At 36.2% G+C, this 21,094-nt stretch overlaps 1 long non-coding RNA gene across 23 annotated transcripts in view; it reads right to left on the reverse strand.

Annotated features, from left to right (window-relative positions):
• LOC110386958 overlaps positions 1-21,094 on the reverse strand; it is a 225,482-nt gene that overhangs the window by 199,920 nt on the left and 4,468 nt on the right. For 22 of the 23 annotated variants that reach the window (XR_002432353.1, XR_002432344.1, XR_002432343.1 and 19 more), the window contains one exon: positions 2,754-2,815. The exons of the other annotated variant lie outside the window; for it this stretch is intronic. This is a non-coding gene — a long non-coding RNA (uncharacterized LOC110386958). The remainder of the gene's footprint in view (positions 1-2,753; positions 2,816-21,094) is intronic. 23 annotated transcript variants of the gene reach the window in all.

Below are 21,094 nucleotides of genomic sequence, written 5' to 3' on the forward strand. Positions count from 1 at the left end.
CTTTTTCTGCCATACGCTGCAGAATTCATACTCATCAGAAAAAGGCCATCAATGTGACAACATTTGTGCTTTGAAATGTCTTTAAGAATATGGTTAAAAAGCCAAAACTAAGAGGAGAGAAAGAAGGGAAACAAGTGTTAATAACTAATACTTGTAACAGTCAAACGCTTGAAAAAGTCAAAACTGCCTGCTGCGTTAGATTAGATGGTTTAGAAAGCACTAATTTAATGGCCTGCATCCAATGTACTATGTTTCTTATGAGCTGGGCAAGTTTGTTCTATGGTATACCCTGGAGTGCATTTTCAGCATGTGAAGAGAGAAATAAATTTTACAGGCATTATATCCTTCCCATAAAACGCCTGAACTACTTCATTTTTATCCGAGCAATGATGCAAGACAGAAAGAGCTGGCCTGTTACACTGCATATGGTATCAGTTCTGAGGAAATCTCTAATTTAGATACCATGATTATGCCTGAAATCCTATATTTAAGAAGCACCCAGCCATTCTGTGTAAATGTTGATGATAGGCTCAATTCTGACATACTGATATGGGACAGAAGTCTTAGGATGGCCCATATGGATACAATAAATATTTAGCTGAAGGTAACAGCAAAATTCAAAGAGCAGAAGGTCCAGGCAATGTAGAAGTATTGTTCAAATCATTGAATGCAAGAAGTATAGAAAAGTTTTTAAGAAATTTACACATTTTTCTTACACTTTTATACTTTCAAATATAATGCTAATAATTGACTAGGATGCCATTGTAGGAGAAAACTTATTAAACCTTCCAGAATCCCTTTTTGCAAAGAACTTGCATTCAGATAGACAGACATAAATGGGGAAATAATGATGTGATGTTGAGTGAATAAAGACGGTACTCCTGCCACTTCTATGTCCTTATCTCTCTCAGGGCATCATGGTAAGGCAAGTTTTAATGGCAGGGTTGAAAAGAGAGTGCCGATGTGGGGAATGTTTTTAAGAAGTGCTTCCCAGTCTTACAGACAGTGGGAGAAATCACAAAGTCGCTTAATTAAAGTCTGTTAAGAGACTGGTTTTGTGTGCCAATGGGTAGCTAGCATCAACTGCTCTTTACTGAATGAAAAGGTAGGGTGGGGATGGGTTGTGAAGGAACTTTGAAAGTGAAACAAGGAGCTTGTGTTTGAAGTGGCAGAAAAGCAGTAACTAGAAAAGGGAGGTGTAGAGAGAGGTGAAATGGTCAAAATGACAGGCCAGGAAAAAGACCTTCACAGCAGCTGAGCAGGATTGCATTTGCCAAAGTCAGAGAAAAAGAGTGTTGCAGTAACCAAGATGTGAGATATTTCAGCTGTGCAGATAGATAGCAAAAGCCACATCATAGATACGGTCTGTGAAAAGAATTTGTGAAACCTAGACATTACCTGAAAATGAGAAATTAGAAAGTGAATTCAGTCAAAGGAAGTAAGATGATACCATCCTTCTAGGCATAACCATTACATAAGAAAAAGTACTTTCAGAACAAAAACTGTTGATTTTTTAATAGCAGGTGGGTGTTCATCACTATAAAGTCCCTTTAGAATACATTGAACTTTGCTGGGTTTTCCTTGTGTTTCTCTTTCCTCTGATTGTTTTTTCTTACTCTGTTTTCCTTTAAAGGACAGACAATTTCAAAGTAAAAAATATGTATAGTGCTGGCACATGACAAAATGCAGTTTTACAATTAAAATTTTAAGTCCTATCTAGCAAACAAAGAATTTAAGGCAGAGTGCTGATGTTGTAGTGTTGTAGCCTGGAATCAGAACATCAGTTCTGTATACTTTCTGTATGCAGTAGCATCTGATGCTTAATATTTCAGGAGGTGGTAAATGCTTTAACCATAGCTTGAACCTAATTAACTGTTCAACTGTGTACAAAAGGAATAGACAGTGTTTTAAACTTGAAGGCCAGTGCTTTGAAAATTATCAGGAACCAGCACTGCTGTTATGCCGAACAGGAATTTATTTGGATACCAGATCAACTAATTTCACCCATGTCTTCACAATGATCAGAGTATCATAGCAAAGACAAAATCTATCAACTGATAAACTGTTCAAAATATAGTTACTAATTACTTAAGCTCTTGTTATTTTTAAATTAAAAAAAAATGAACACAAACCACAGTATGGATTTGCCATAGGGACTGGAAGGGTTTTAGTGACATCTTCAGGAACCTGGTACTAGATTTATGTCTTTGTCTACCATGAGCATTCCAACTTTAGCTGACTAAAATCTGAAATGTCTTTTAAAAAGCTTTATTCAGATAAAATTTTGAGTTAGTTATTTAAATGTTAATGAAAGCTCAAAAAAAAGCCATGGATTTATTTTCAGTATAATAGAATTGTCCATCTTGAGGGAATCACAGGCCTAAAGACAATTTTTAATGTACACTGATTGCTCCGAAAGTAATGTCTCCTATTTATTTCAACTGAAACTACAACTGATGGAAAGAGCACAATAATGCTATTTGAAAGAGAAAATTCTCCATTATAAAATATAATTCCTCAACATAGTCACTGCCATTAGCTATACATTTTCACCAGTGATGAACAAGAGCCTGCACGCCACACTTGTAAACATCTGCACAAGCGGAGTTGACCCACTGTTTCTGTCACTACTGAAACACGCCACCCACTGCCTCACTGTTCTCACATCCACTATTAAGTCTTCATAAACAAAAGCAAGTGTTGATGAATGTCAGTGGGTGTAACTTTACACATGGATGAATTCAATTACTCACCTTTGCTTCATACGCACTTCCATGTCAGACACCATTTTGTCAGACTGCCCCTCTGCTGCAATCTGTCAAATGACAACAAAATGTAATGGAATATTGCTGGGAAGGATCAACTTCTACTACCATACCACCAACACCTGCCTCTGATGTTATGGGCAAACATAATATAATAGGGGGCTTCACTTTTGGAGCAGCCCTTGTATCGTGACAAGGAAAGAATTCTGACTGTTTTTCAGATGAGACAGAAAAAAAGTTTAATTGTCTCTAGGTCAAACAAAGGAATTTGGCCTACTTATTTTGAATCCTACCACACTCTTTAGTCATTAACTTCATTACTAAAGATGATCGTATCTGTACTTGTCTGAGGTAGGTGTGGGATTCAGATGTATGTTCCAGCATTTCACAGTAAATCTTTGTTATTTCCCCATGTAATTCTGTTTCATCAGCATGCACAAATCCAAGAGTAAGCTTTTCACTTTAAGCTTTTGGTCAAGAATACAAGACTTTTCCACCTTCACCATCTGCTTTCTCCGTGTCCTAGCAAATTCCTCCAGTTTCAGAGAAATGGTGAATAGCTGGAAGTCAGACATCCCAGTTCATTCCATTCATTATAAATGGAAGAGACTGTGCTCTCTGTTGCATTAGATAGTACTTGTGTAGAGAGAAGATGCGTCATAATTCAAGGGGCACACCTTTTGCATCCTGCTTTTGATCTTTGGTAGTTTGGTGAGAGGGAGTAGATTGTGTGGGGTTTTGTTTTCTGGTTTTAAAATCTTTCCTATCACACAATTTATATGTTTTTAAAAAGGGTAATGGAGTAGGGAGCAGAATTTATGTGAATTTCCTTTTTATATTCACAACTTATTTGACTTCATCTTCAGTCTTTCATTGATCTTTTGACATGAATCTCTCCTGACTTGCTTGACATCTATTGTAAGCAGTGAAAATGATTGATCATAAAGTTGGCCAAGGATAGATAGAAGAGAGAGCCTTGAAAATTATTTCAAACATAATGTGTTTTGAGAATGTAATTCCTAATGGAGTTTTAATAAAGCCAATACATACGACCCAGGTTTCATCTGACACTAATATGTTTTTAAATCCTTGGACATCAGCAACATGATTGTGTCTAAAATACCCCAAAAATGTACTTGGCACTCCTGCCTCATGTAGCTGGCAAGAGAGGGCTGTACAAGAACCCCTTGGCCTTCATTTTCCTCTGCCTTTTTCTGCAGATGAGTCAACCTTTGAGGCTGGCAATCGCCAGGCGCAGATGCCACACTTGGGGTTCCAAGTCCCCAGCAGTAGGATTTGTAGCTGGCCACTGCCATGCGCTGGTTTAGATTCACTATCCGTAACCTGGAGGGTTTATATATAATTTGCCTGCTGCTGCTTTGTCCATTGGTATCTGTGAGATGTTCAGTGTTCCCTGGCTAAGATGAAGCCTGGGTCCATCCAGCCCTGTACTCTGTGTACACCAGCCCTGTCACATAGGAAATGTGTGTGCTGGCCAGAAGAGCAATTTTCATGCTGAACATGTATGCAAACAGTGGACAGAAGGTTTTTTTGGGCAGAAAGATAGAGTGAAATCTGTGAAGTCTTTCCATAAAGTCACACATTTCAGATGTGTGAATGCAAACCTTTACTTCTCATATAAATCTTTGTGCTGTGTGCTGGTGCAGTAATTCAGACTGCAGATCTATAAATGTTCTTGAGATAAATATTTTTTTAAAGAAAGCTGTTATTCAACTGTCTGAAGTGCTACATTAAAGGGGGAAGGAAAAAGACTTTATAATCAGAAAAAGTATTGATTTTGAAAGAGATAAGCTAGAGGAACAGCCAGAGGTGTCCCTAATGTAATCCTACAAGCACTCCAAAATACAGAACACCTCTTTGAGTTAACTGGGTTTCTAATAATCACCTCACATGTGGATCTGTTGATAATAGCCATGTTCAATACAAAAACTACTGCAATAACAAGTCAAGATTTTATGGTGTTTTTTTCAGAGTGTAACCTGAGGGAGCAGGGAAAAATGTATATTTTATTATTAGCAAATTCTAATATCTCATATATAGAGAGAGGGAATGACTGTGCTGAAGTAAAGTATAAGCAGATGTTATATCTAAGGACCCCAATAATTAGATTTTTAACAACCTAGATGTTTATCTTATCAATTTGCAAAACTTTGGAGCTTTTTGGTAAACACAAGAAAAAAAGAATAAGAATCACTGAAAGAGGAGCATAACATTTTGCCATACAGAGCAGCAAAACAATAAAAAGTAGTTTGGAAGAAATAGTGGGAAAGTATTACCAAGAAATAACAGTGTAGAAAACTGAAATACTGCTTTTTTTGTTCAGATGTTCAGCTTGGACATCATTTCATTTTTACGTTACTTTTCTGAAGAGGTTTAAATGATTAGTTGTGTTGTATTTAGCAATATTGAAGCAGTACACTTACATGTACAAATTATGCACCTGGACACAAAGAATGTATGTCATGCACTAATTAGTTAAAAAATATACAATGTTGGGAAACGCCCCAATTTTTCCCAAAGGGTTGCCCTCCTTACGTGGGGAAGCACGACCACTCAATGTGAGTGCACACAGCTTCAACTTTATTGTAGCAACAAACCCTTATATAGTGTACTTGTTTACAGGATCCAGGTTTCTTGCAACCAAGCGTATCAGAGAACAATGGTGTTTTCCAAGCAATTTTCATATACAGAACACCTTGCTAAACTGCAACATACTATTCACACCACTGCACCTGCACCTGTACTTATAAATCTATTTCTTTCATCTAAGATTACATCGTAGGTCATTAGTAAATCATTAGCTACGTGCTCCCGAGCACACTGCGCCCCAACAATATAATAATTCATTTTGAGAAGGGAAACATCTCTGTTTCTTTGTCAGAAACTGTGAAAAGCTGAAACTTCTGTCTCCACAAAGAAGTAGTTCCAACACTTGCGTTTTCTCTCATGTTCTTCATATTATGTCTGAGTGATGCATTTTCCGTAATACATTAGAGGAAATTAGACTTTTATTCATCGATACAAGCAACATAAGACCAAACTATCTGTGCTTAGAAAACGTTATCCATTGAGCACATCGTAAGATCCATAATATTTTGAATTAAAAAGACTCAAGAATATATTGTATATATGATTTTATACCTGTTGATATAAAGTTCTTTTTTAATGAATATTTATTTAACAGGAATTGTGATCAAAAGCTAAAGACTTCCTTAAGCAGTACTCCATGAGAAACCACAGTTGCATGTATTAAATTGACTTTATAGCTTCTTATAACAAAACTATCCTTGCTTTACATGATGATATATTATAGACATCATGTTCTTATCTATATGTAAATATCTTCTGTTCTTCATAATCTAATTTGACATTATATCACATCTTTTATTATTAGCAATTCGTCTCACAATTGTTAATTATGGATTAAGTCTCTAAAAGTAGGCAGAGTTCAAGCACAGAAGTTAATGGTGGCCCTCATTTTATATGGCTTACAAGTAGATCATCTGAATCACATAGGCAGATAGAGAGAGATTGGTGGAATGCACAGAGTATAGAATCAGATTGGCTTGGGTTGGAAGAGACTTCAAACACCACCTAGCTCTACCCCCCCAACAGTGACCTTTCACTAGGTCAGATTGCCCAAGGCCCTATCCAGCCCAGCCTTGAATGCCTCCAGGGATGGGGCAACCACAGCATCTCTGGGAAACCTGTTCCAGTTCCTCACCACCCCCTCACTAAAGAATTTATTCCTCATGTCTAATCTAAAACAACCATCTTTTGCTTTAAAGCCATTGCCCTAGTCCTACCACCACACTCCCTGATAAGGGATCCCTCTACAGGATTCACTCCAACAGGTCCATGTCCTTTTCATTCTGGGGGCCCTGGAGCTGAACTCAGTATTCCAGGAGGGTCTCAACAAGAGCAGAGGGAGAGAATCACCCCCTTCATCTTCCGGTCATGCTCCTTTTGTTGCAGCCCAGAATATGTTTGGCTTTCTGAGTTGCTCATGCTGAGTTTTTAATACATCAACAGCCCCAAGTCATTCTCCTCAGAGCTATTCTCAGTCCTTTCTCCACCCAGCCCCAACCCAGGTGCATGACCTTGTATGTTTGGCAGCATGATAGGTGAAGTTTCAATGCTGCAGTTGGTATTTTGTAAGAATCACAGAAAAAAAAAAAAAAAAGGAAAAAAAGGAGACTTAAGGGGGGAACTCAATAGGAAGCTTATCAAATTCATGTCTTTTTCTTTTGTCTTTCGCTTCAGTTTACATGAGGCACACAGTGTAAATAAGATCTGTGAAAGAGTTTTCAGAACCATTACACGAAATATATGCATATGGTAAAGCTGCAAAATGAGTATTTGTGAACAGGAAGAAGACACAGGATGTAAATTTTCATCTTGTCCATGCTCATCCAACATCTATACTACAAAGAAACACTCATTAATTCAGAAACATTCAGTGTATCTTCAACTGCTATGAGTAATACAAATGTTCTACATTCTTGCCAGAGATGATTTTGAAGACAATAATTATTGCTGTCTGATATATAGCTGTCCAGAAATAACTTGGCTGGATAATGGGTAGACTATGAAATCTGTATTTTTGTCAGATGAATTATTTGGTGACTCAGCACTCTCAAAAATGCAAATGATCTAACACAAACAACAGGAACTCGCATTAGTATTGCCCATTTATTCTCATGTTCCTATTCTTAGATGTCTCGTTTTGTAACTTGAAGCTTTAGGTTATTTTGTAGTTTAGGTGTTTTTTTTAAAGGTACTTTCTGTCTGCAAAACCATTTTCTCCTGTTTCTTATGACTCGTCTTAATTGTGGGTATCTCAGACAAATGCAGTCTGAAATCATAGTTTTGGTAAATTTACAGCAGAAATGGTATGCTTTAAAATGTAAGAACTGCAAAATATTCATAGAATATCCCTAGTCAGAAGGGACCCGCAAGAATCACCGAGTCCAACTCCTGACTTGACACAGAACCACTCAAAATTCAAACCCTATGTCTGAGAGTGTTGTCCAAACATTTACTGAACTCCAGCTGGGAGCCATGACCATTTTCCTGGAGAGCCTGTTCTGGGGCCTGACCACCCTCTGGTGAAGAACCATGTCCTAACATCAACCTGACCCTCCTTTGACACAGCTCCATCCTGCTCCCTTGGGTCCTATTACTGAAGAGAATGGATAAGCATATATATAAGTTTATTCCTATAATTTATGAGGTGATAGATATCCTGTCATATTTGAGCTTCTTTTTTTTTGTTGTTGTTACATAATGCACATATAAAAATCAATGTCCTTCGTTAAAAATACAGATAGATACACACTCATATAAACTGGTGGAGGCAACACAATATCTCTAGAACAAAAACTACTTCATGTAAGGGAACTTCAGGCTTGTTCTACATTAAAATATCCTCTGCTTTGATTCTTACAAAATATGAAGTGATACAAGTTCAAGATTATATATGCCATCTAATGAAGTTTTCTTCTAAGATTCAAAGGATTGCAAAACTTTACATGGGAATGTAAATATAGGTCATCACATTTTATTACTTTTATGTCCAAGTGGTCACCTTGTGTTTTTCTGGGATATTTCTGGTGTTTTCTGTTTAATAGCTCCTCCTTTTCTTCTTAGTAACCAGTCTTCTGTATGCAACTACTATAATGAAAACTCCAGCTTTAATTTATAGTAAATGTAAAATTTGAAGACAAATATCAAAGAGGAAATCCTGAAAATTTTATCCTTGTATGTTACCTTAGTTACTGCTTAGGCACCAGTCACAGAATCACAGAGTAATTGAAAGCTGGAAGGAACCTATGGAGAACTCTAGTCCTGATTTCTGCTTAGAATAGGATCAATTTCAAAGTCAATTTAAGTTAAAAAAGTTTGGTCAAGAACACTTCACATTTAGGTCTATGAGCATGGTTCCAAATTTTTTTTGTATGTGAAGCCAGGAATAAATCTCATGAAGACATCCTCTGAGAGGTTTTTTTTTTGTTTGTTTTTTGTTTTTTGTTTTTTTTTTTTTTTTGAATTGTTTAGCAACCTCTGGGGCAGGTCTTTTAGAGAGCTCAGGATATTTTCTCAGTGACTATACCATGCTCTCACTGTTGCTTGAAGCAGATCTCAATGCGTTTAATGCAAATAGAAGAGAAATGGGAAAGAATTTTGGCTTTCAATAGGTAAGATATAGGAGAAATACAACAATTTTCCTTATTATATGCAATACTGCAGTATATTCTAGGATCCTGAGTAGTAATGATCTAACCTGGATTTAAATTTGCTGACAATACCAAGCTGAGAGGAGTGGCTGACGTGCCAGAAGGCTGTGCCGCCATTCTTCAAGACCTGGACAGGCTGGAAAGTTGGATAGAAAAGAACCTGATGAGATTCAACAAGTGCAATTGTATTGGAGTCCTGCACCTGGGGAGGAATAACCTCATGCATCAGTACAAGTTAGGGACTGATCTGCTGGAGAGGAACTTTGCAGAGAAGGACCTGGTTGTTCTGGTGGACAACAGATTGGCCATGAGTCAGCAGTGTCTTCTTGTGTCCAAGAAGGCCAATGGTATCCTGGGGTGCATTAGAAAGAGCGTGGCCAGTAGGTCGAGGGAGATGATCCTCCCATTCTACTCTGCCCTGGTGAGGCCACATCTGTAATACTGTGTTCAGTATACTCCTCAGTTCAAGAAACTTCTAGAGACAGTCCAGCAAAGGACCACAAAGATGATGAATGGCGTGGAGCATCTCCCCTGTGAGGAAAAGCTGAGCAAGTTGGGACTTCTCAGCCTGGAGAGTGGATCTTATCAATGCTTATAAAGTATCTAATGGGTGGAAGTCAAGTGGATGGGACCAGGTTCATTTTGGTGATGCCCAGCGACAGAACAAGTGGTAATAGGTACAAACTGCAACACAGGAAGTTCTACAGAAACATGAGGAAAAACTTATTTGACGATGACAGAACACTGGGAAAAGCTGCCCTGAGAGGTTGTGGAGTCTCCTTCACTGGAAATATTTGAAACCCACCTGGATGCTTTCCTATGCAAACCAGTGTAGGGAACCTGCTTTAACAAAGGGCTAGACTGGGTGATCCCCAAGAAGTCCTTTCCAATCCCTATGAATCTGCGTGATTCCATGATTCTGTGAAATAAATTTTATAATGTAAAGAAGAGGAACAAAGGAAAAAGGCAGAGTGGAGTTATACATAAATGCAATAAATTCATGCTAGAGAGTTCTACACTAACAGTAAGTTTAACCGAAAGATGCTGAAATATAAATTAAATAATGATGTAGAATATTGTATGCATACTACGCTGTAAAGCTGAACCTCACAGAATATTTCAATTGTAGTGAAAGAAAAGGATATTTCAAAAATCCTGAATTTAAAAACAAACCAGAAAAAAAAAAAAACCAGAGCAAAATTATTATTATTTTTAAAAGTAAGTATTTAGCTCTCAAACCAGTTATGACATTGAAATTCAGGACAAGGAATGGAAATTCAGGTGGGGATCAAACAAGATAACTGATTAACTGTAACTGATGGATGCATTCCGTGGGAATGAAATGGAGACAGAGACATCCTAAGAGTGACAAAAGCCCCTAAACTGTGAGAATGAGAAGAGACAACAGCATAAAGCAATGTAAAACTGGAGCTCATCCAGAGCTGTTTTAAGAGAGCCTTTCAATAATGTTGTCAGCTGAGAGACTGATTTGTCTGCTATCTTGTGCGCTTGAAACATATCTAAGCCTTAATTTACCAACTGATCCACAACTGCCATCTGAAGATTTCTCAAAGGATTTTACAAGTCAAAATAATTGTTTAATTGTTTAATTTGTAAGTCACCATTCCTATGTTGCTTTGAGATAGCCAAGATTTATGTTTACATTTCAAGACAGCTAAATATTACAACCACCATTTCATACATAATCTGAGTTAGTTAAATCAAATCCTGTGACAGAGCGGCAACTTACTAATTACTTGTTTAAATCCTGAAACTACTTGAGGATAATGGCTGTAAACAAAATATTTTAATCCTGTGGAAAGAAAGAAGTATAATTTAAATCTTTCTATAGTGAAAGGACATTTACAACTGATGTTTCTACTACATAGCATGTTTCTTCTGAGAATTGAGGATAAAGGTAAATTAACACAGATCTAGCCTTTTTTTTTTTTTTTGTAAAAATAATGACAAAACAAAAAAAATATAACCAAACTGGAGAAGTGTATGAAACTAAATACTACATATGAGTCCAAGTTTAAAAACAGTGTGATGAGTTTCTGCTGTCATTGTTTTTAAATGTATAAGGTGAATACTCTGAGTGAATCATGGAGGTGTTTATCTTGGTGTATAATTCAACCTTTTCACACATCCTGAAAACAAATTCTAGTCATTACCTCCTTTTGAGTTCTCTTTAAATAATTAGTATTCTTGAAATCAATAATATTTAATGCCTAGTCAGTTGAATATAATAAAGCCAATAAACAGAGTTAATAGGTGAAGAAAAACCAACTTAGAGCAACTTGTATTTTCTCCAATTTCATTGTTACTATCAGTAGTAATCATAGTTCTCAAAGTATTTGACTTTTTATCGTATTAAATCTCCACTTCCTGGAGTCATGTTAATACTGGCCTTTCAGATAATAAGAAAAAAACACCAACACTTATAATCTTTCTATTTATTTAAGAAGACACTAAAACTCAAACAAGCAAACAATCACAAAAAATCTGAAAATTTGCAAAACTGATGTTCAGAATTATTTTTAAATACTTTTGATCTTTGATTTGCACTTAAGTCATGATTTTATAAATATTATTTGCAGATATAGCTACTTCATTCATAAATTATCAGCTGTTGATATTACTAATTAACAAGCTGAAAATTAGAATATCTATGCCATTAAAAATTTCAGGATGTCAGATAAAGAGCCAGATATTTTTGAGATTATATATGAAAGACAGTATCTTCTGAAAGTATCTTCTGAAAGTTTCAAGCAGCAGTTTGAAGCTTTTTTAGAACAGAACAAAAGACACTTTGATCTCCAGATGATGTTTCTATCAGTAGTAGCTACAAAAAAATGATTATACAAATAGCACATCTCATTATTGTGACACAGCAGTAGCAGAAGTATTTTAGATGTCTCTTATGACTAAAGAGGAATCAGAAAATGAGAATGTAAACTGCAATTTTGAAAATTTTGCTAGAATTTTTCTGGAATTTTAGAAGAGATATTTATTTTCAAGACAAATTTTGTCCACAGGTTTCATAGAATTTCTCCTTTAAGAAACAGCATTCTTTCCTCACCGTGTTAGAAAAGTCTTGACTTTTTTGTCCTACAACCAATTTACATACTGTAGGAGACTACCACAGGTAATATTCAAGAAGAGCTATGAGTCACTCTGAAAAGAGAAGAGCCAAGACAGACTTAAGCTCAATTTCAACTCTTTTCCTAGACAGGAAAAAGCAGATAAAAAAATCCACTTAAATCTTTCCCCTAGCTCCTCAAGAATTATGTACAATTCTCATTAGTAACAAGATTTAGGCATGTAAATTTCTGCATGCTGAGATGAAGATTTACCACTAATGTCTTATTTGTTTTCTTTATCAGACAATTAGTGTATTATTAAAAATTCACTGCAGGGTCAATCTCCTGCTGATTTACATAATTAAGTTACCTGCTATCTATATTGGAGCTAGGGCATTTGTCAACCATTGAAGTCTGTAGGCCCCAATCCACCTTCCCATTTGCATTCAACTTTGCAAGACAAACTCTGGAGGAAATATTAATGCAAATAACATTCTTTATGGACATCGGTGTTTGCACAGTAAGACCAATGCAACTGCATAGTACCAGGATCACCTGAATTCCCATAAACATGGTAAATGAAGTGAGTGTTAAGGAAGAAAAAACTTACCTTTCTCCAGGTAGATTTAAATTAGTGGTGTGCAGTTAGTCAGTTTGTATGTCAGTTTTACACACTGCATGATGCTTAACATGAAATTCTAAATTCTTGATGAGAAAAAAGACTTTAACGAGTAAATTCATAAAGGCACGGTGAAGAAATGCCATTATATATGAACTATTCAGATCAGTACAAATCACTTAAGACATACATAACTAAATGAATAGTATTTTTTTCTTTTTAGACTTCTAGAACCTCTGTTTAATCTGGAATTTCTGTTTTTTGCTCAGTTCTGTATCAACTGAGATTATAATAGAAATTTCCTTAATTAATAATGAAAGCTTATATGATGAGAAGCTGTATGTTTGTGGAATTTTCTAGAACATACAACACCAGTTCGAGCACATTCATTGTTCAATAAGTTCCAGTGATTTCTGTGGAGGCAAAGATAAACACTAATAACTTTAGAGAACCTTAACCCAGAATTATTACATCAGCTCTCTGCCGGTAGACCTTACCAACAAAGGATGAACAAAGCATCTCACCATAAATAAGTTACTGACATGCTAAAAAATATAATACAAAAAGGTATGCATTCATCATAAGCTCATGTAACGCAGTGAAAATCTGAATTACCTTTTGACTAAATGTCAAAAATAGCAAAGATCACTGTTCAGTCCTTACTGATAGAGGCAGTTGGCTAATGACAAGATGTACTACAAATACATATTTGAATGTGGTAATGAGTTAAAAATAAACATGTTTCTTTGTATTTTGTGCTACTTGAAAACGAAAATTTAAAATAATTAAGTTTTCTTGGAAAAAGAAGTAAATGTTTCAAGGACATTCAGGAAACTGGTCTAAGCTTCTGCAATTAAATCTATATTTAGTGGACCTTTCACTATGCATTTCCCCTTTGAAGTAGACATGAGAATGCCATCAGGAAAAGCACACTTGAAGAGGTGAACATCGTATTTGAACTAGCCATAGATATGTCTAAACCAAAGCAAGAAACTCATTTTTAATTGCAAGCTACTTTCTAAATATCTTAAGTACTCCTTGCAAAGTTAGTTTAATCTTTCCCGCTGACTGTATGTTTTCTGTAGGAAGCAATTAAACTAATGTCTTGCCATGACCCTCCCTTATGCTGCAGCTTCTGTTATTTCTTTAATAGCATTCTTTATTTTGAACTTAAAAAGCTAAGGTTGCTAACTGTGGTAAAATCAAGGCTAATCTGTTTGTTTAAAAAGTAGAGAGGGGGAAAGAGTCAAACTGCAGTATAAATTTAAGAGGTAGAGAGTAGTAGTAACAAAAACAGTACAGCTGCTTCATGTTCTCCTTTCACATACGTCATTATTACTCTCTTTTTGAGTTCCAATCATTAAGGCCCACTAAATGAGGTAAAGACATAAGGAATTTTTCATGAAAAGGCAAAGGTGTTCCTTAAAGATGTGTCTAGATGTCTATGCATTTGAACTGGCAAGGAGGAAATGATTGACACTCTACATAAATACTTTGAAACCACAGACTTTGACCTGTCATTTGCTAGGAATGCTATTATAATAAGTGACATTCACAGCTAGCTCATATAACATCCAGACAGGCCAATTTTTTTGCTTTACAAATTCTATCTGTGTTGAATTTTAATATGCAGTATCTGAAGAAATAATCACAAAAGCATAAGAATCTTGTAATTCTTACTGCTATTGTTGACAAGGACAGGACTATGAGTTTTTAGTCCCAAACATAGGAACAGCGAAACTGTCATGAGTGGTAAGCAAAAAGATACCATTTTAAAGTTGTGCATAAAATGAAGCTAAAGAAACCTTAACAGTACAAAGCAATAAAAATTATGAACAGTAACTTTTCCTTTATAAATATAAGCAACAGAAACATGAGCATACATGTGAGCTGATGTGAGGTTTTGAAATTATTTTTTCTTTTTTTATTCTCAGTAAAATGATGGTGGTCGTTGTGGATGGTCCCAATAGCTTAGAGTTATCCAAAGGTTAATGATCAAGAATGCCCATGTTGGCAGGTAGATTATTTTCCAAAAACATTGGATAGTTTATAGCTAGAGATGTAATAACTTCCCCGCAGTGTATGAATACAGGACACATCCTAATTTAGAACAGCAGAGGATAACAATTTAAAAGCAAAATGATGTCCTTATCCATTTATCTGATAGAGTTTAACACTATAGTTTTAGCTGAATGTTATGTGTGAGAGAATTGTGCAGCTTTTGATGTATGTTTATAATTACTTTTTTCAGAAGTGTTGTCTAGAATGTCCAGAAGGGACATTAATTGTCCCAAGAAATTTATGTCCAAAGACCAAACAGATATATGAAAAGAACACAAGAAAATCCCCTTCAATATGTCAGTTCCTTTTAATGCAAGAAGAACAGCTGAGAATTTAATGTTCTTGGTGAGATCAAAATTCCTTCTAGACAAGTATCTTGTTTCAGTAGTGGGCAATCTTGAAAGCTTAGGCAAAAGTGTAAAACAGAGTAGACATAGAGAGCAAGCATACACTATCCCTCAGTGATCTACAGCCTCAGTAATGCTTTCAGACAGATGTGTTTTCATGCTCAGGTAGCACTGAAGTATCACCTGATGGATGAGGTACAAGAGAGACAATGGTACAAGTGAATCCTAGATGTGGTTTAGCTTAAAGCACTTTTTGACTTAAGACTTTGAAAGTACACTCTGATTTTAAATGCTCATTTCAAAGGGTACCAAGAATAGAAGCTTTCCACATTTGCCAGTATGGAATAATTCACTTCCTCACAATTGTCTTAGCTGAAGAAAGAGGGATAACAGTGTGTAACAGTGTTAAAATCCCGGATTTTTTTTTTTCTGAGGAAAAGTAATTATCCTTTGTGAAAACATGACATTTAAATACAGCTAAAGAGCTATCAATATAATAAAAGGACTGTAGCTCATTACAGTTAGAGTTAATTAAGTTAATTTAAGTGTGGTCTGTTCTGATGATAAATGCTTGGATGTGGAACTTTTATGGGACTCTTTGTAAGTGACTTAAAATGACTACTACAACTGTGACCGATGCCCACTGAAGGCAGTGGACTTCTGCAATGACTTAATTATACTCAGGATCAGGAGCTGCTTGAACACCTGTGGCATGTAGTTTAGCTTCTCTAGGATATGAGGACAGTTTTCCTGCATGCACTTGTTTATAATGGGCCTCTAGAGTACGACAGCAAACATATGTACTTCAGGTGAAACTCAGCAATAGAGGCATGTTAAACCGGCGTTTCTGGATTTCCTTTAACTACCTATGTGGAGAAATTAAAACTATAAAATGAATAGACTTAAAATGTTCTTCACATTTTATCACCATTCACAGGAGCTCTCTGATCTTAAAAGTTCCGTTTGTCTTCAATGTATCTGCAAGTCAGTCATCAGAATTGCAATTAGTGGATTACCCTATTGTGTCCATAGATGATGCTAATAAATGCTGCTTTAGAGGCCATAAAAATGTGTCACTGATGTTTAATTGAAAGGGAAGGGTAGAATGCCATTAACCAAACAGACCTTTAGGAGTAATAAAGACCATCTGCCACGTCAGCGAGCACACTCCAGAGGCAGCATTTCACTGTATCTTAAGAATCAATAACAAATGAAACCCACTGTAATTTAAGATTGTAAAACAGGCAAGCTTTGTCCTTCCTAGCTGTTAACATCAGAAGATCAGGAATGCAAGTCTTCAGCAGATAGTTTTGCTCAAATGCTGTCTACTTTTTACAATTGTTTTTTCTAATAGAGAGCATTTTTATAGAACAAAGGTGGTGTCTTATTACCTAGTTCAATCTCAAGTATGCATTTTTTATAGGTTGCAAATTGAACAGTCCAAGAATATATATATTTTTAACTATATTAAAGGAATTTCCTTTCTATTTGATCGTCCTAGATTTTCCATATTCTTGAGCTTAAAGAAGGACTCCATGTCTGTTGATTTCTGCAAGTTGCAGCAATGCTATTTCTAATCTTACATATTTACAGCTGAGGCTCTTACAGCAGCATCAATTCCTCATACAGGCACTCCAAATAACCAACTAGATTTGCAAGCTAACCAACATATTCATATAAACGGAGACAGCCAACTGTCTGTGGCCTGACAAATCATAAAGTGAGATGTGACATATTCCTATATTACAATAAAGAACTCATCTATCAAATGGTAAATTTTAATGGCTGCTGCTGCCTTGTTCTCACCAAGCATTTGCTCTCCATACCTTCAAAATGAAACAATATACCAGTTTAAGAAGTTCAGGACAGTCTATAGAAGAAAATACAGCAATCGAGTCTCATGTGCATGCACACCATTTTTTTAGAAAATATATTTTTAAAAATTGCTTGTTTTTAGCCAAACACAGATGTAATTTTACAGACCAGAAGTTTGGTACCAGCTGAAAGAAATCTTCCAAGAAATATAACTGCTACAAATGCCATTCAAAGAGCCTGTAAGAGTATATGCATAACATTTACATGTGAATGACTGCTTGTAATACCTCAAAAGCCATTTGAAGGGCAAAGCAAACACTGACAAATTAAAGAAACATGAGATAGACAGATACCAGATACTGTGCTAAATCAGGGCTGAGTCAGGGCTGCTTTGCACAGCTCTGTGGGCATCAAAATGCACTAATAACTAGTTTGTACCAAACTCTGAAGCAGTCCTTTTGTATAGGAAGACTATCAGGATGTTCACAGGCGTTATAATGTTTCTATGATCATACTTATTCTCTATGAAATAGCAAAAGAGAAGTTTTGACACTTTCCGGAAGCAAAGTGTTTGCAATCACCATAAATATCCACTGAAGAAATAGGTAGCCAGTGTTTCTCATTTACTACACAAGTACACAAAGCCTGGGTTCTGCAGCTGGAATGAAATAACAGTTGCATAAACTTTTAAGTTTTAAATAAGTACTTTATTTACCCTTGCTGGATAAATTTGATTTACATTCAGTTAATGAGTCACAAGTGTTCTTAACTGAAAAGTATCTAGTCCAGTGTCGTGCTATCTTCCATAAAAGTAAAATGAATACATTTTCCCTGAGAGTCTGAAGCAATAAAAAGGCAGCACATTTTCCAGTCAAATAATTTAAGTCCTTTAGGTCTTTTCTCCCATGAGTTCTTTGTAACTTCATCAAAAGAAAGAACAGAGGGAAAAAATAACTCAGAGGAAAAGAAGAAAAGAATCATTGCTGACCAACTTAGCAATTATAAGGCAGAGAAAGAAAAAAGAGACTATCAGATAAATTTTCTTTATTTTTTTTTCCCCTGGGGAAAGGATTTTAATGTTATACTTCCAAGAGAAAAAAAGCCTGAGCCAGCAGACCTGTAGTACAATACTTTTTAAGGTTTCCCCGGGGATTCTAGGGAAGAGAAAATAGATGCAATGGGTGGTATGTCTGTGTGGAGAAAATGTCTAGACTTTTATCCAATGCAAACTCGAGTCCATGCTAACTAGTCAGCCCCCTTGGGCATTTCCACCTCAGAAGATTCCTGAATCCAAGTGTACAAGATTAAAACAAAGAGTAGTACAGGACACAGAAAAATTTTGCCAGATCAGGGGCTTTAAGAAGCCCCCACGTCTCTGGAAGTTGAGCCTTTCCTCTGACTCTGGATGATAAAGGAGAAATGAAACAGTATGAACCAATTTTTTAGGAGAGTGCAACATGCTTTTTGTTGCTTGCTCTCATTCTGCCTTGGAAAAACTGGATGCAATTTTTAGGGCTAAAGGAGACGTATCTGCAAGCAAACTGCCCTTCAACCCATAACACGCGTATTACAAAAGGGCTGAGGAATGTATGTTTCCTCAGTATCTGCAAAAATGTAAAGATCTTTGCCAATTTTTATGGTAGGTAAACAACTGTATTACATTACAGTGGAGCAATCAGATTACTAAATCCTGGAACCTTGTTTCTATTCCTTGATTATAAAATGGCCCCTTTAGTAAATAAACATATTCTAGTTCGTAAGTATTGAAGGGGTTAGGAATGTCTGTGAAACTGACTTTTCAACTTTAAATATTCAGCAGACCAAATGTCAAGGACAACAATAATCCAGGAGAAAAAAACATTAACAATTGGGATTTCAAAGCTCTAGAGTACATAGAGATTAAATCAAAAGGTAGTTTCTCAAATATATGGGATGAGAAAAAGAAACAGTAACCTGCAAGGAAGGAAGAAAATCTGTTTTGCTATCCAACTGAATTTTAGGGATGTAGAAAGAACTAAATAAACTGAAAGGCTTTATGGGATCTTAGAGGATTATTTAGGTTCTTGCTGCCTGATGATAACATTGGTTATGACACTGAGTCATTATAGATATATTGCTGCAATAATATCACAAGATTGCCTGATAAACAGAAATACTGTTTCTGTTGTTGGATGCTGTGCAAGCAGCTTTTTGGTTAGCTGGAAATTAAAGTGAGCCCCACAGAATACAGGATCTTGAGGAAATACAGACAGAGATAAGCAACCTCATGATAAAGAGAATGAAAGAACTTGATTTAAGTTCAAAGAACAAACAAGCACATCCATACGTAAACACAAGTAGGCATGCAGTCACACTCAAGAGATTTAATGGAAGAAAGGTGGAGGAGGGAAAATAGGAGGCCACAGTTCAATGGAGATCCTTAATTGATTAGAATGCCCACAGCAGTAAGAGACAACTGGAGGAATCAATTAAATATTACAGATGAGTTACGACAAGCATAAAACTCTTAAATAATAAAATGCAAGCAAAGAGCTAAAATGAAATTTTAAAAGAACCAAGAAAATGAGATATGTTAGAGGGTTGCTTTGTGCCTTGCAGATTCAAATTTTTTTCTCCACACGTTGCATTTCTTGGATTTAATACTGCACTTCTTTGTGAAAATTAAAAGAGCACATTATAATAACTATAATGTTCAATATGATCATCACGTTCAAGCGTGTCAGGAAGAGGCGTACTGCTTTCTCTAGCTCAGTCTCCTCTGGTCACGGGAGGAGGAAAAACTTTCAAGTGAAATATGGTTTAACAAATTTACATAATAAGATTCTGCATCACCCCCTCACACAGAAGCCATAAATTGGTTCAAGCTTGCTATAAGTTATCCTAACATAGTTATATACTAACCACTGACATTTTCACTAGAAGTAACTCATAGTAAGATTTCATAAACATTCATGAATCTCATGGGGGACTGGCAGGCATTTCTAACTCAAGTAGAAAGGCACTGGAGACAGGAAGCAAGCTGTGTTGAGACATTATACACACAAGTTAATTTCATCATGTTGCAAAAGTCTTCTGGAGACATGTGAAAAACTATTTTAAATAATACTGGTTTACATAGATGGATGCGGGTAGGTTTGGGGTTGTTTTCAAGTGAAATGGGACAAACAGACACATATACGTAGTTATGCTGCCTCTATGATAATACAACACACAAATAGTTTATCCTGGTGTCATGGTTTTATGATTTTCGGTTATTGGTACTCCACATCATAACATCATGCAGTGAATGTACCTGGTCCTCAGAAGAGAAGGACTACTACAGTCCCCACGGTACTTTGCTCCTCTGTTACCATTTTCCAGCCGGAGGGAAAAGATAAAAGCTCGCAGTATAAAAACTTGCAGATCACGAGATCTCGTCCCTTTTTTCCGCCGTCTCTCGTCTTGGCAGCACCTCGCTCTCCAGCCATCTTATCGTCGGTAGTAGAGTAAGGCCTACCTTGATTTTGGGACATTCTCCCTCTCTGTATTGGATTTATCAGCTTAAATTGTAATCATTGTGTGTTGTACTATAGTGTGTTGTTTTGCATTCCGATATCTTATTTAGTAAATTAGTTTGTTTCTCCTCAGATTGTTGCCGCTGTTCTTTGCTCTCAGGGCCATCTCCCTACCCTTTTCCCCTTTTCCCTTTTCCTGGGACCTGGGCCCTTGGGTCCCCCGTCCCCTTTGTCACGGAATCGGGCCTAACGCCCGTAAACCATTGACACCTGGAAAATGTATCTACAGTATGTGCCATAAGACTATCAACTTAGTTTCACTGTGTGCTTATCACAAAGCATTTTAAATGTCACAGTGAAATTCCAAGACATTTTCTCTATCATGCTGCAATAACTTACATTGATATATGTGTATTTTTTCATTTATTTACCCTAAGGATCCGAAGAGTGCATTAGAAGCTACATTCAGCTTTCAGTGGTTATTTGCTCATATGAAGAGAAAATTTGGAAATGTTTTTAATTGCATCACACAATCTTTACTTGGAGTCAATTGGTGGTGTCAGCTATTTAAAAAGAAGGATACCATCCGAATACTTCAAATACTAACTCTGATCCAAATTTCTGTGAAATTTCACTCTGCTTTTATCAATTCT

Source organism: Numida meleagris, chromosome 1 (assembly GCF_002078875.1).
Source record: "Numida meleagris isolate 19003 breed g44 Domestic line chromosome 1, NumMel1.0, whole genome shotgun sequence".
In the NCBI taxonomy this organism is placed as follows: Eukaryota; Metazoa; Chordata; class Aves; order Galliformes; family Numididae; genus Numida; species Numida meleagris.